Source organism: Schistocerca americana, chromosome 6 (assembly GCF_021461395.2).
Source record: "Schistocerca americana isolate TAMUIC-IGC-003095 chromosome 6, iqSchAmer2.1, whole genome shotgun sequence".
NCBI classification, from domain to species: Eukaryota; Metazoa; Arthropoda; class Insecta; order Orthoptera; family Acrididae; genus Schistocerca; species Schistocerca americana.
Window position 1 is genome coordinate 558967744 of NC_060124.1, and position 13165 is coordinate 558980908.

The following is a 13165-nucleotide window of genomic DNA, read 5'->3' on the forward strand; positions in this document are numbered from 1 at the left end:
ATTTCAACATACCTGTATCTGACCTCATCCCAGATATTCTTGACTCAATATACGCTGTTCCAAACGTTTCGGACCAAAGCTATACAGAAGGTAGAGGATACTATACCGAGTATTCTGGGATAATTGACCGAATACCCTCTGTTAGAAATGAATGTTTTAGCCAGTACGGGGCTGTAATGAGCAAAGAGTGTGAGGTGAAGCACGTACCTGCACATACGGCGTGATAGAGGATGGGGAACGGTGGTAGTGAGGATCCCATCTGAGGTGGTCTGTCCCGTTACTAGTCGTGATACTATTTTCCACTGGTTATGTGTTCTCTTCGTAAATACCGTACAGTCTCAATAATCGAAAGCCTCTCTGCCTTAAATTAGTTACAGAGACATGCTGGTATATTCAGGATATGATAAGCATTGTACTCTCCTTTCAGAGATGCCGACATTTAATTACAATTTCTCGAAGATTCTTTCTGATAATTTAAATTACCGTGTTTAGCGACTGGACTGCTTTATCTGCTTAGATGAGCTTTCTAATAAACTGTTTTCGTTGGGTAACAATAGCCTTTCGTTGCGAGTAAAAACAATAACACGTCAACTTGATAAAATTCGATCGCCCACAGATATTCTTTAGCAGTTCGGCTACGTAATGTTAAAAGTTCGCTTGAAGACATTGATTACTTGAATGACCATCAAGATCAAATTTGAAGTCAAGCAATTCAACGAAACTATTACACTCATTGTTCAGAGTGTGTCACTTTAAAGAAAGTTTATGCTTTCAACAGTGTAACACTACCCAAACTCTGATTGAGGCACTTTTCACAAACTTAAAACCCTCTTGCTATTTTTTCCATCGTGCGTTAATTTACAAAATTATCTTGTTCATTAATTGGTTTCCATAATCACCACCAGATTAAAGTAGATGTATCCTTCCGACACAGTATCAGTCAGATTCTCTTCAAAATTATCTTGTAAGAAGACCAACTTCAATAAGTTCATTATGGTTGGCGGCGAAATTAGTACGCTAATCAGTGGACATGCATGACACACTTGTAGTTAACATTCAGTTAATTTTACAATACAAATGTCATACAAGTTGAAGACCTTACGTAGAACTGATACATGTTTATATAGGATGTTCAGAAATGTCTGTTACAATTTCTAGGACTTGTAGAGGGGAGTGAAGAGGAACCCACGTCTGAAAACGTACCATAACCGTTCTACGACGATTTCGGTTCAAATGTTTAACTCATCAATTCTGTTTGAGATATTGAATTAGGAGTGCCGCAGTACATTTATTAGGTAACAATTCGAAAGAAAACAAAACGAAACATCAATTTATCATTTGTTTATATTTGTTTACATTAACCTTTAAACATTTCGTTTTTACTTTATTACTGTACCGGAGATGCACAGGCACCGACGTTATGTGACATCAGGTGACACTCTGACGTACTGCACATCATCTTGTCTACCCTGTCGCATATCAAGACAATGAACTCAGGTTTTTCTCTTTACCTCAGCATTACAAATGTGAACTGAAACTGCCGTAGGACGGAAACGGGACGTTTGCGGACATAGTTTCCTATTCAAAATATTATCTACTCACTCCCTTCTACAAGTCCGAAAAGCTTGTAACAGGAATTTCCTAACACCCAGTATATTCACTTAAAACATTAATTTTTAACAAAGTGCAGATATGATTTTCCGTTGAGAAACTGCATCTCTTGTCTGTTAATAGCATCTTGCATGCCGAGAATGACCGTTCCACGTCAACAGATGTCACCAGAACATATTTAAATGACGGTATTAGGCACAATGGGATTGCACACTCATGTTCTGTTGATTTACGTGATAAGATGTCAGCCACTAAGCAGAGGGTGGTTAGTCCTGTTTTTTTTCCCACTGTCTTTAGTTTTTCACTAACTTTCATGCCAATAGAAACTATGACCAAGTTGGTTTTTTCTGTTACCTCTTCCATCAATCGCAGTTGCCTGTAGAATGAACACTCTAGAGTCTAGAGCTTTAATAACAGAGACCAAAAATACATAATGAAATTTTATGTACGCAATGTCGTTGGAAATTGTTGGGTCATTTAGAAGATGTTTAGCTGAAGTAATGCTCACTGTCTCCACCCGCAATTTAAGAAACGTTCTTAATGTCTTCCAAATGCTCCCGGTAATATTCCATGGCCTCTAGCCACATTCCTCATCAAGTAAGTATGGGTTATGGTGGAAGTGGTACGTTGGGAAGTTCCTCTCGAAATAACTGGATTCTTGTAGGTGCTTTAATAAAAACCTTTTTGATCGTTGAAACTAGCTTATTTACGTGTGGAAATTCGAGACGTATCGTCTCAGCTATACGATTCATGGCATGGGCGAGACGTGTGATCTGGAGCAGGGCTGGGTAAAATACATCCAACAATTTAATAGCAGCAATCATGTATGCGGTTGTATCATTGTAGGTTACAAGTACTTTATTTTCGTCTACACTGTTGGGGAAAAGTAATTTCAGCTCTTGATTAACAGAGTGAACAATTGTTTCCTGGTTAGACTATTTTAGCTCTTTGTTGCAGATCAGATGAGGTACAGAGCGAGTGTCAGGATCTAACTTTCCAATAATCAAATTAGCCACATATCGATCTTGTCTGTCAGTTGTCTCATCGACAGAGATCCACATGTATGATTCACCTATATCCTCTGATGTGTTGGCAGAAGATCCAACACAGTGTTGCTAGAGGAGGCCGAAATGCACGCGTTTAAGCTCACGCAAACTGGCGTGAGGTCTGGAACAGGACAATGTAATTAATATAGCCAATAAGGTACGTTGCTACTGGAATACTTAACTTTAATCCATAATTGGTGTACATCGCTCTTGACGGTACATGTTTTACAATCTCAATATTAACTGGTAATGGCGCCTTGCTAGGTCGTAGCAAATGACGTAGCTGAAGGCTATGCTAACTATCGTCTCGGCAAATGAGAGCGTATTTGTCAGTATAGCATCGCTAGCAAGGTCGGCTGTACAACTGGGGCGTGTGCTAGGACGTCTCTCTAGACCTGCCGTGTGGCGGCGCTCGTTCTGCAATCACTGACAGTGGCGACACGTGGGTCCGACGTATACTAATGGACCGCGGCCGATTTAAAGGCTACCACCTAGCAAGTTGGTGTCTGGCGGTGACACCACATCCTCCCTTATCCTGCCCAATGTATTTTCATATAAAGTAACTAAATAGTTCTTTTTCAGTGTGGACTCTGATGGAATGCTGCGCTGACAGTATTTCTCTAGAAAACTTTTCAGCTGGCTATTTTCAACTGCATTGAATGGTATGTTTGCTGCAACAATGACTCCATACAGATCAAGATGAAATTTGTTTTTTTTTTTTTTTGTTTTGTTTTTTTTTTTTTTGCCTTTGCTTTAGTTGCAAACGTTTGTTTCAAGTTTGATTTATTTTTTAAGTTTTCCTGGTGTTTAATCCCTGTAACATGTTGACTTAAATGCGACCTCTGTTCAGAACGTACCTATAAACAAAAATAAATGAGAAATACTTTGTGGAAAATCTATTTAGCAAAATTAACCCATGTTAAGGGTTTAGAAACAATTCTTTTGCATTCACTTGTGTCTGGTCCAAGTTAACTCGGGGAAAAAAAGTGGCATCACTGTTGTCTGAGTGGACATAGCAGATAAAAGATTAACATTTTACTTATGCCTTTGTTGCACACATTGCAATGAATAACTCTTCTGTCCGTAGAGAAATCAAGGAATTCTTGTAACCTCTGATGAATCAGAGATGATTTGGAGCTGGCTACTTTCGGCATGCTTGACTTTCCACAAATAAACTGTCGCTGTGAAATATTTCACCACATCCAAGCAGCACGCTGACGACTGAATGGAGACAGTGCAAGTGTCCTGCTAGCCGTGCGGTCTGAGGCGCCTTGTCACGGTCTGTGCGGTTCCCCACGTCGGAGGTTCGAGTCCTCCCTCGGGCATGGGTGTGTGTGTTGTCCATAGCGTAAGTTAGTTTAAGGTAGATTAAGTAGTGTGTAGGCTTAGGGACCGATGACCTCAGCAGTTTGGTCCCATAAGACCTTACCAGAGGAGGAGGAGGAGATTACTGTTTAACGTCCCGTCGACAATGAGGTCGTTAGAGATGGGGCGTAAGCTCGGGTGAGGGAAGGATGGGGAAGGAAATTGGCCGTGCCCTTTCAAAGGAACCATCCCGGCATTTGCCTGAAGCGATTCAGGGAAATCACGGAAAACCTAAATCAGGATGGCCGGAGACGGGATTGAACCGTCGTCCTCCCGAATGCGAGTCCAGTGTGCTAACCACTGCGCCACCTCGCTCGGTCAAGACCTTACCAGAAATTTCCAAAAATTTCCAGTGCAGGTGTTTTAAACAGGCTGTTCCAACAGGGCAGAAGGAAGGCGCCAGAGGCAGATCACAAGGCTCCTCCGTGCCCTGCCGGCCCATTTGATGGTTCACAGCGAGCGACAACACTCTGCGAAGAAGGGGAGCCTGGAACAGCCTGGTTTATGCTGTCGTCGTCTGACACGATTGGGTGTGTTCACGCATGGAAAAAAACCAGTTGTCATTCAATTACTGTTTTGTAAGTATCCGCGAATACCAGAAGAGTTGTTTTGGACATACAAATTTTATTTGACTGGATTTTTAAAAATGACATACAATCAGGTTCTAACATGAAATTAGGTATTTTAGGTACTATAAAATTACAATTCTTGATAAAATATTTGAGTAATTTTTAGCTGGGAAGACCACGAGACAATGTTAGTCATAAAAAATTTTATTTAATTGGATTTTTAAAATTTAGTTACAATCAAGAACTAATCTGAAATTAGGTATTTTCAGATGCTATAAAACTAGCGTTTTCGACTGTAAATTGGCGTAATTCGTGTATGCACAACTTTTATTGCCTTTATTTAATGAGGAACAAAATAGGTTTCTACCTAAAATCCGAGGTCTGTTCATCAGTCACTAACTCATACTTTCACAAAACATAGGGTAGTACAGAATTAATAGCCAGCGAAGATTCAATAAGATTACATTACTTCACATCAGACTGTACATTCACTAAAACATCGCTCATTCGGTTTTCGATTTTTTCCACGAATCTTTTTGCTACAACCGCTCTTTTAGGATGTCACACCTATATTTTCTTTTTTTGGCACCCGACGAACCATTCTACACTCTAGCATAAAACATATCACAGGCTCCAATAGCACAAGACCAAGATCACAGACTGACTTCGTACTTCATACCTGACTGAGTTGCTGAACCAAGATACCGCAAACATTAGGGCTCCCTACTCGAACGCACCCGCCCGTGGATTAGCAATGGAAATCCCAAAGCGCTTCCTCTTCTACACAGCGCACTTTGTCTAGCAGGAAAGGCGTAGCGCACCTGTCGGCGTCGTCAAACGTTTCTGGCATTTCCGGAAAGGCCGACGACTGACTGGGACAAAAATGGAAATCCCTATTTTCGTTGGTTCACTGGCAGAATGACTGCCTCAGTATTCATAGAAGCTCTCTGTTTCGGCAAAACATAGACTCAATAATGGACGTGTTCTCGACAGTAGAACTAGCGTGAATGGAGCCTGTTAGTATTCTATATTTGAAGAGTTTTGTTTTCTTTTGAAAGGAAACCAGATTTTCTCAAGTAAGAGCAAGTATTTACAGGGCTCATGGTGGGCTCGGTGCGTCCAGCGACTGCAGTTATTACTGGATATAGCTTGAGTGCTACTAAACGAGCTAGTATCTGGGTGCAGTTCACAGTGTAATTCGTTTGCGGTCTTTGCTCTCTGCTGTGTGAATTTGTTACACTTGTGTTTTAAAAAGTACTTCAGTACTTTTGCTAGTACAACGGTCCATCTCATTAAATCTTTGAACTAGATCATCTCTGCTACTTTTTTTGCAGCGCTATACCTTACCTTTTGGATCTGCATTAACACATTCATAATGATATATTGTTTTACATATCGTTTACATTACAACTTTAACTGTATGTTTCTTGCAATCGCAGTAATCCCAGCATAATATTATACTCCATTCGTCACAGAATGGTGTGGATGCTCAGCATGTGTAGTTCTCATCATGTCTTCTTTTTGATTCTTTGCTTATTTCTCTTACCTTTTTGAAACTGTAGCACAAAGAGCACAAATTGCCACAATATACATCGTTTACATTCCAACACTTTCCATCGCTCTTTTTACCTTTTATCCAGACGCATCACACTCACGATCCACATTCAGCGCCATCTTCTCATGTTCTGTGCAAATAAATTGTAATAGAAGGTTTGTCCCCGATGCAGCTTTTATCAGTGAGCCACTGCACAAGTTGTTTCATAATAGCACCAAATGGGAATAGTATTATGACTGCCACCATACATTTCATAAGTTAAAATAATGTTTGTGTGATACCAAATGTCTCATGACATGATTTGAGCAAAACGTTCCAGCTGCTGCGGATGCTTCAGACTATGACATAGGCGCCATTCAGCCATAAAGACAATATGGTTTTGAACTACGAACTGCGTTCACTTCTAAGGGTTTGACAGTGCCACAAAGAAATTACAGTCAGCTGATGATCATAACTGTGGTTGTGGTGACCGGTACAGATCTTGTATGCAACTGGCGTGATCAGCTGATCACTCGTGTCAGTAAGAGAGGTTCACGCATTTCCTGCACAGAGCGCTGTCCGAGCGCTTATTCCATGTTGCCAAAAGCGTTGCAGTGAAACTCTGTGATTTATATTGTAGTCAATTACTCCTTTTCGTCATTGGGCTTGATGATAAGTCGTTAAAGTATCAGTTCTCCACAGTAAATCAATAAATGTTTCTGTTCCCTGTATGCCATTATTTCTTGAGTAGATGGGAATAAGATTTGCCACAACGAAATAAGTTGCCAGCGCTCTCTTCTGTTATCTCACACACGCGTGACATGCATTTAATTTGTGGCTGACATGCAGCACTGAAGACTTGCCTCGGTGGTGACCCTGTTGTAATAGTGTTCAAAGGATTACGGTAATAACGAAGAATATTTCCTGCACATGTGAGAATGATGGATGACGATGCCCTTAATATTTCGAGACTCGATGTGCGACATCCGTCCTTCTAGCCGGACGAACCCCACATTATGGTTCGCGCAAATGGAGGCAAACTTCCAATGCTCTGGGGCAAACGGGGGTTCCACGAAATCTGGACTCGTAGTAAGCCAATTGGAGCACCGATTTGTAGCGAAAGTCCAAGACATTATTACATCCGCACTGGAGGTCAAATTGAAAAAGAGCTCAAGTTGAAACAGAGCTCATACGCCGTGTGTCTGCTTCACAAGAGGAAAGAGTATCCCAAGTTCAAAAATGGCTCTGAGCACTATTGGACTTAACTGCCGAGGTCATCAGTCCCCTAGAACTTAGATCTACTTAAACCTAACTAACCTAGATTAGATTAGATTAGATAAGATAAGATTAATACTAGTTCCATGGATCATGAATATGATATTTCGTAATGATGTGGAACAAGTCGAATTTTCCAATACATGACATGATTAGGTTAATTTAACAACATACTTAAGTTAATATAACAACTTTATTTTTTTGTGTTCTTTTATTTTTATTTTTTATTTTTTTTATTTTTAAAAAAAATTTTTTCTTAATTTATATCTAAAAATTCCTCTATGGAGTAGAAGGAGTTGTCATTCAGAAATTCTTTTAATTTCTTCTTAAATACTTGTTGGCTATCTGTCAGACTTTTGATACTATTTGGTAAGTGACCAAAGACTTAAGTGCCAGTATAATTCACCCCTTTCTGTGCCAAAGTTAGATTTAATCTTGAATAGTGAAGATCGTCCTTTCTCCTAGTATTGTAGTTATGCACACTGCTATTACTCTTGAATTGGGTTTGGTTGTTAATAACAAATTTCATAAGAGAGTATATATACTGAGAAGCTACTGTGAATATCCCTAGATCCTTAAATAAATGTCTGCAGGATGATCTTGGGTGGACTCCAGCTATTATTCTGATTACACGCTTCTGTGCAATAAATACTTTATTCCTCAGTGATGAATTACCCCAAAATATGATGCCATATGAAAGCAATGAGTGAAAATAGGCGTAGTAAGCTAATTTACTAAGATGTTTATCACCAAAATTTGCAATGACCCTTATTGCATAAGTAGCTGAACTCAAACGTTTCAGCAGATCATCAATGTGTTTCTTCCAATTTAATCTCTCATCAATGGACATACCTAAAAATTTGGAATATTCTACCTTAGCTATATACTTCTGATTAAGGTCTATATTTATTATTGGCGTCATACCATTCACTGTACGGAACTGTATGTACTGTGTCTTATCAAAATTCAGTGAGAGTCCGTTTACAAGGAACCACTTAGTAATTTTCTGAAAGACAGTATTGACAATTTCATCAGTTAATTCTTGTTTCTCAGGTGTGATTACTATACTTGTATCATCAGCAAAGAGAACTAACTTTGCCTCTTCATGAATATAGAATGGCAAGTCATTAATATATAATAAGAACAACAAAGGACCCAAGACTGACCCTTGTGGAACCCCATTCTTGATAGTTCCCCAGTTTGAGGAATGTGCTGATCTTTGCATGTTACGAGAACTACTTATTTCAACTTTCTGCACTCTTCCAGTTAGGTACGAATTAAACCATTTGTGCACTGTCCCACTCATGCCACAATACTTGAGCTTGTCTAGCAGAATTTCATGATTTACACAATCAAAAGCTTTTGAGAGATCACAAAAAATCCCAATGGGAGGTGTTCGGTTATTCAGATCATTCAAAATTTGACTGGTGAAAGCATATATGGCATTTTCTGTTGAAAAACCTTTCTGGAAACCAAACTGACATTTTATTAGTACTTCATTTTTACAGATATGTGAAGCTACTCTTGAATACATTACTTTCTCAAAATTTTGGATAAAGCTGTTAGAAGGGAGATTGGATGGTAATTGTTGACATCAGATCTATCCCCCTTTTTATGCAAAGGTATAACAATAGCATGTTTCAGTCTATCAGGGAAAATGCCCTGTTCCAGAGAGCTATTACACAGGTGGCTGAGAATCTTATTTATCTGTTGAGAACAAGCTTTTAGTATTTTGCTGGAAATGCCATCAATTCCATGTGAGTTTTTGCTTTTAAGCAAGTTTATTGTTTTCCTAATTTCAGAGGGAGAAGTGGGTGAGATTTCAATTGTATCAAATTGCATAGGTATGGCCTCTTCCATTAACAGCCTAGCATCTTCTAATGAACACCTGGATCCTACTATATCCACAACATTTAGAAAATGATTATTAAAAATATTTTCAACTTCTGACTTTTTGTTCGTAAAGTTTTCATTCAATTTGATGGTAATACTGTCTTCCTCTGCTCTTGGTTGACCTGTTTCTCTTTTAATAATATTCCAAATTGTTTTAATTTTATTATCAGAGTTGCTGATTTCAGACATGATACACATACTCCTGGATTTTTTAATAACTTTTCTTAATATAACACAGTAGTTTTTATAATTTTTGATAGTTTCTGGGTCACTACTCTTTCTTGCTGTCAGATACATTTCCCTTTTCCGGTTACAAGATATTTTTATACCCTTAGTAAGCCATGGTTTGTTATAAGGTTTCTTACGAGTATATTTAACTATTTTCTTGGGGAAGCAGTTTTCAAATGCATTTACAAAAATGTCATGAAATAAATTATATTTTAAATTGGCATCAGGTTCACGGTACACCTCATCCCAGTCTAACTGCTGTAGGCTTTCCCTGAAATTTGCAATTGTTAAATCATTGACTGAACGTACTACTTTGGAGGACTGTTTAGTATTGCTGAATGGAGCTATGTCATATATTGTAACTAGCTGCGTCATCATCCATGCCCAAGACAGGATTCGAACCTGCGACCACAGCAGTCGCGCGGTTCCAGAGTGTAGCGCCTAGAACCGCTCGGCCACTCCGGCCAGCAGTACCCCAAGTACTCTCGCGTGAAGGCATCGATTATAGAAAGCCTTTGCAGTACTTACGCAACCTGCGAAGTAAAGTGAATGCAGTACAGCTCCTGACACGTTGTTGCGTACATTGTGGAGCAGCAGACTGCCGGCGCAAGTCAAAACCATAATAGCAACGCAGACGGATATGTACTTGGATGACATAGCTGCCTTAGCCGACCGTATCCAAGATGCTATCGTGCCTGCCTCTGACTCCGATTCGGCCGTAATCCGATTCGGCCGTGCCTCAGTAGATGTGCGACCTGACTACGACAGACTATCCCAGAAGGTAACGGCACTGGAGCAACAACTGAATGATGGCTTATGTAACAGATATGGAGCCTTGACCAATCAACTGAGTGAGCTGCTCGCCGAACACGGTGCTGAGGACAATTACTGGCGGTGATCGCAGAGTCGCTGTGCATGCAATACTCCAAGTCAGGATGACGTGCCAATGGATAACATAAGTAGGTACCATCAGCGTTTCAGACACCAAGCCCATAAATGTAATTTACCCTGCGAGTACAGAAATATCAAACAGCAAGCAGAAGCCGGTGCTCCTACCTCTGCCTCTACCTGCCATTCCTTAACAGATCACACAAGTCGGTCCGTAAATTTTTGATAGACACTGGCTCTAATTTGAGTATTCTGACGAGTGATAGGACACACAGATATCGCCTGGCCACCGCCTTCAAGCTGCCAGCGACCAACAATTCAGACATTCTGACTTACAGTATCAGTACAGGGATTTTGATCTGGGGCTACATCGTGCAATAGTTTGAAAATTCATCTTACCAGGCATCGCGGAACCAATTATCAGTGCAGACCTGGTCGCCCTCTATCACCTGCTGCCCGACATCACTGACACATGTCTCCGAGATGCAGTCTCCGAGTTGTCAGCGACCAGTCACTGATGCCACGTCGCCAGCTCGGATGTCAAACTCATCCAGATGACGGCAGAATGCTCGACTACTTTTCTGCACTCACAAGGCCTCTGGCGGTCCCTGATCATGTACATCATGACACCATTCATCGTATTAATACCACAGCAGGTCCCCTGATCTCGTGTAGACATAGATACTTAGCTCCAGACAGATACTCTATCGCCAATGCCGAGTTTGATGCTATGCTCTCAGTAGGCCTTGTATGTCCAATTTAGCGGTCCCTGGTCATCCCCGCGCATCTCATGCCTAAGAATAACGGTGCATAGAAGCCATGTGGCGTCAGCCACCCCCTGAGTGCTGAATCATTTCCGACTGATAACCGGTTTCACACCTCAAAGATTATAATCATGCTCTAAGCGAAAAGCGAGTCTTTAGCGTCCTTGACTGCAACAGAGCATACCCACAGATTCCGGTAGTGGAAGGAAAACGTGCCAAAGTCAGTGGTAATCAGGCCCTTCGGTCTGTTTGGAAGCCTATTTATGATCTTTGGCCTCCGTAATGCAGTCCAAACCTCGCAAAGATTTATTGACTCCATCCTATGGGGCGTGCCTCACTGATTTGCATACTTGATGACATTTCCATCTACTCTGACACTCCAGATTTGCACCAGCAACACCTGACTGTGGTCCCTGAGCGCCTCAGTGTGTATGATATCGTCCTGAACGTGTCAAAATGTGTGTTCAGAAGACCGGAAGTGACATTTTTGGGCCATCGCATTTCAGCAGAAGGGTCGCCTCTGTTACCTGATAGAGGCTGTGTTAAATATTCCTCGTCTGGCGACAGCAAAAGAGCTGCACAGATTCCGTGGCATGTTGAATTTCTGCAGATGTCACCTGTCACACTCCGCCGCATTGCAGGAACCACTCACAGCTCTTCTGGCCAGTCGTAACGCGAGAGGTGAAGCTCTATGACATTGGGCCCCAACAATGACAGACGCATTTGAAACGGTCAAAAAGAGCCTCTCTGATGCTGCGCTACTCGGGCACCCGAAATCAGATGCCCCCTGGCACTTGTAGTCGACGCCAGTCAGAAAGCGAGCGGAGCGGCACTGCAGCAATATGTCAACGGGAATTGGCAACTTCTCACTTTATTTTCCCGTAAGTTAACGCCGGCGCCGGCCGGTAAGGCCGAGCGGTTCTAGGCGCTTCAGTCTGGAACTGCGCGACCGCTACGATCACAGGTTCGAGTCCTGCCACGGGCGTGAATGTGTGTGATGTCCTTAGGTTAGTTCGGTTTAAGTAGTTCTAAGTTCTAGGAGACTGACGACCTCAGATGTTAAGTCCCATAGTGCTCAGAGCCATTTGAACCATTTGAACTCTGGCGCAACAGCGATGGAGTTCATATGATCGCGAACTGTTGATCATCTATGCAGCAGTCAAATACTTCCGCGCCCAGCTAGAAGCAAGAACGTTCGCTATATTCACCCACCATAAGCCACTAACATTCGCTTATCGGCAAAACAACGATAACTCTTCTCCCAGACAATTGGTCAGCTGAATTACATTGCACAATTTACTACCGATTTACAAGACTTCTCCAGCCTCAACAGTGTAGTAGCAGACTGCTTCTTTCGCATTAGCACAGTCACTGAGACAGTTGATTTCGCTGACTTGTGCGATGCATAGCAAACATATGACGAACTGCGCAACATGCTGCACAGTACCCAGACTGGACTGCAACATGAGCTTGTTAATGTACCAAGCGCCAATTTTCAGCTATGCTGCGACACGCCAGTACGCAAAAGCAGCCCATACAAAACAATCCTGCACGCTCTTCACACCGTCTGCCACCCCGGCATTCAGAGCGTCTGTGAAACTTGTCGCCTCGCACTACGTTTTGCGAAGACTTCAAAAGAATTATCGACAGTGGGCGCGTATGTACATATCTTGCCAACGTAATAAAGTCAGTCGAAATGTTCACGCACCAATTGGCGATTTTCCAGACACTACCGAAAGGTTCGCCCACGTCCATGTTGGCGACGTGGAACTTTGCCACCATTAGATGGACTATGTTGCTTGCTGACAACTGTGGAGCGATTCAGACGCTGGACCAGGACCAATTCCGATAGAAGATACTTCCACCGAGACTCTGATGATAGCATTCTTGTCTCAGTGGGTTGCACGATTTTGGTGCCCACTTCACATCATAACAGACAAGGGACGACAATTTAAGTACGAACTCTTTGCACAGATTCGCAAAATTCTGTAG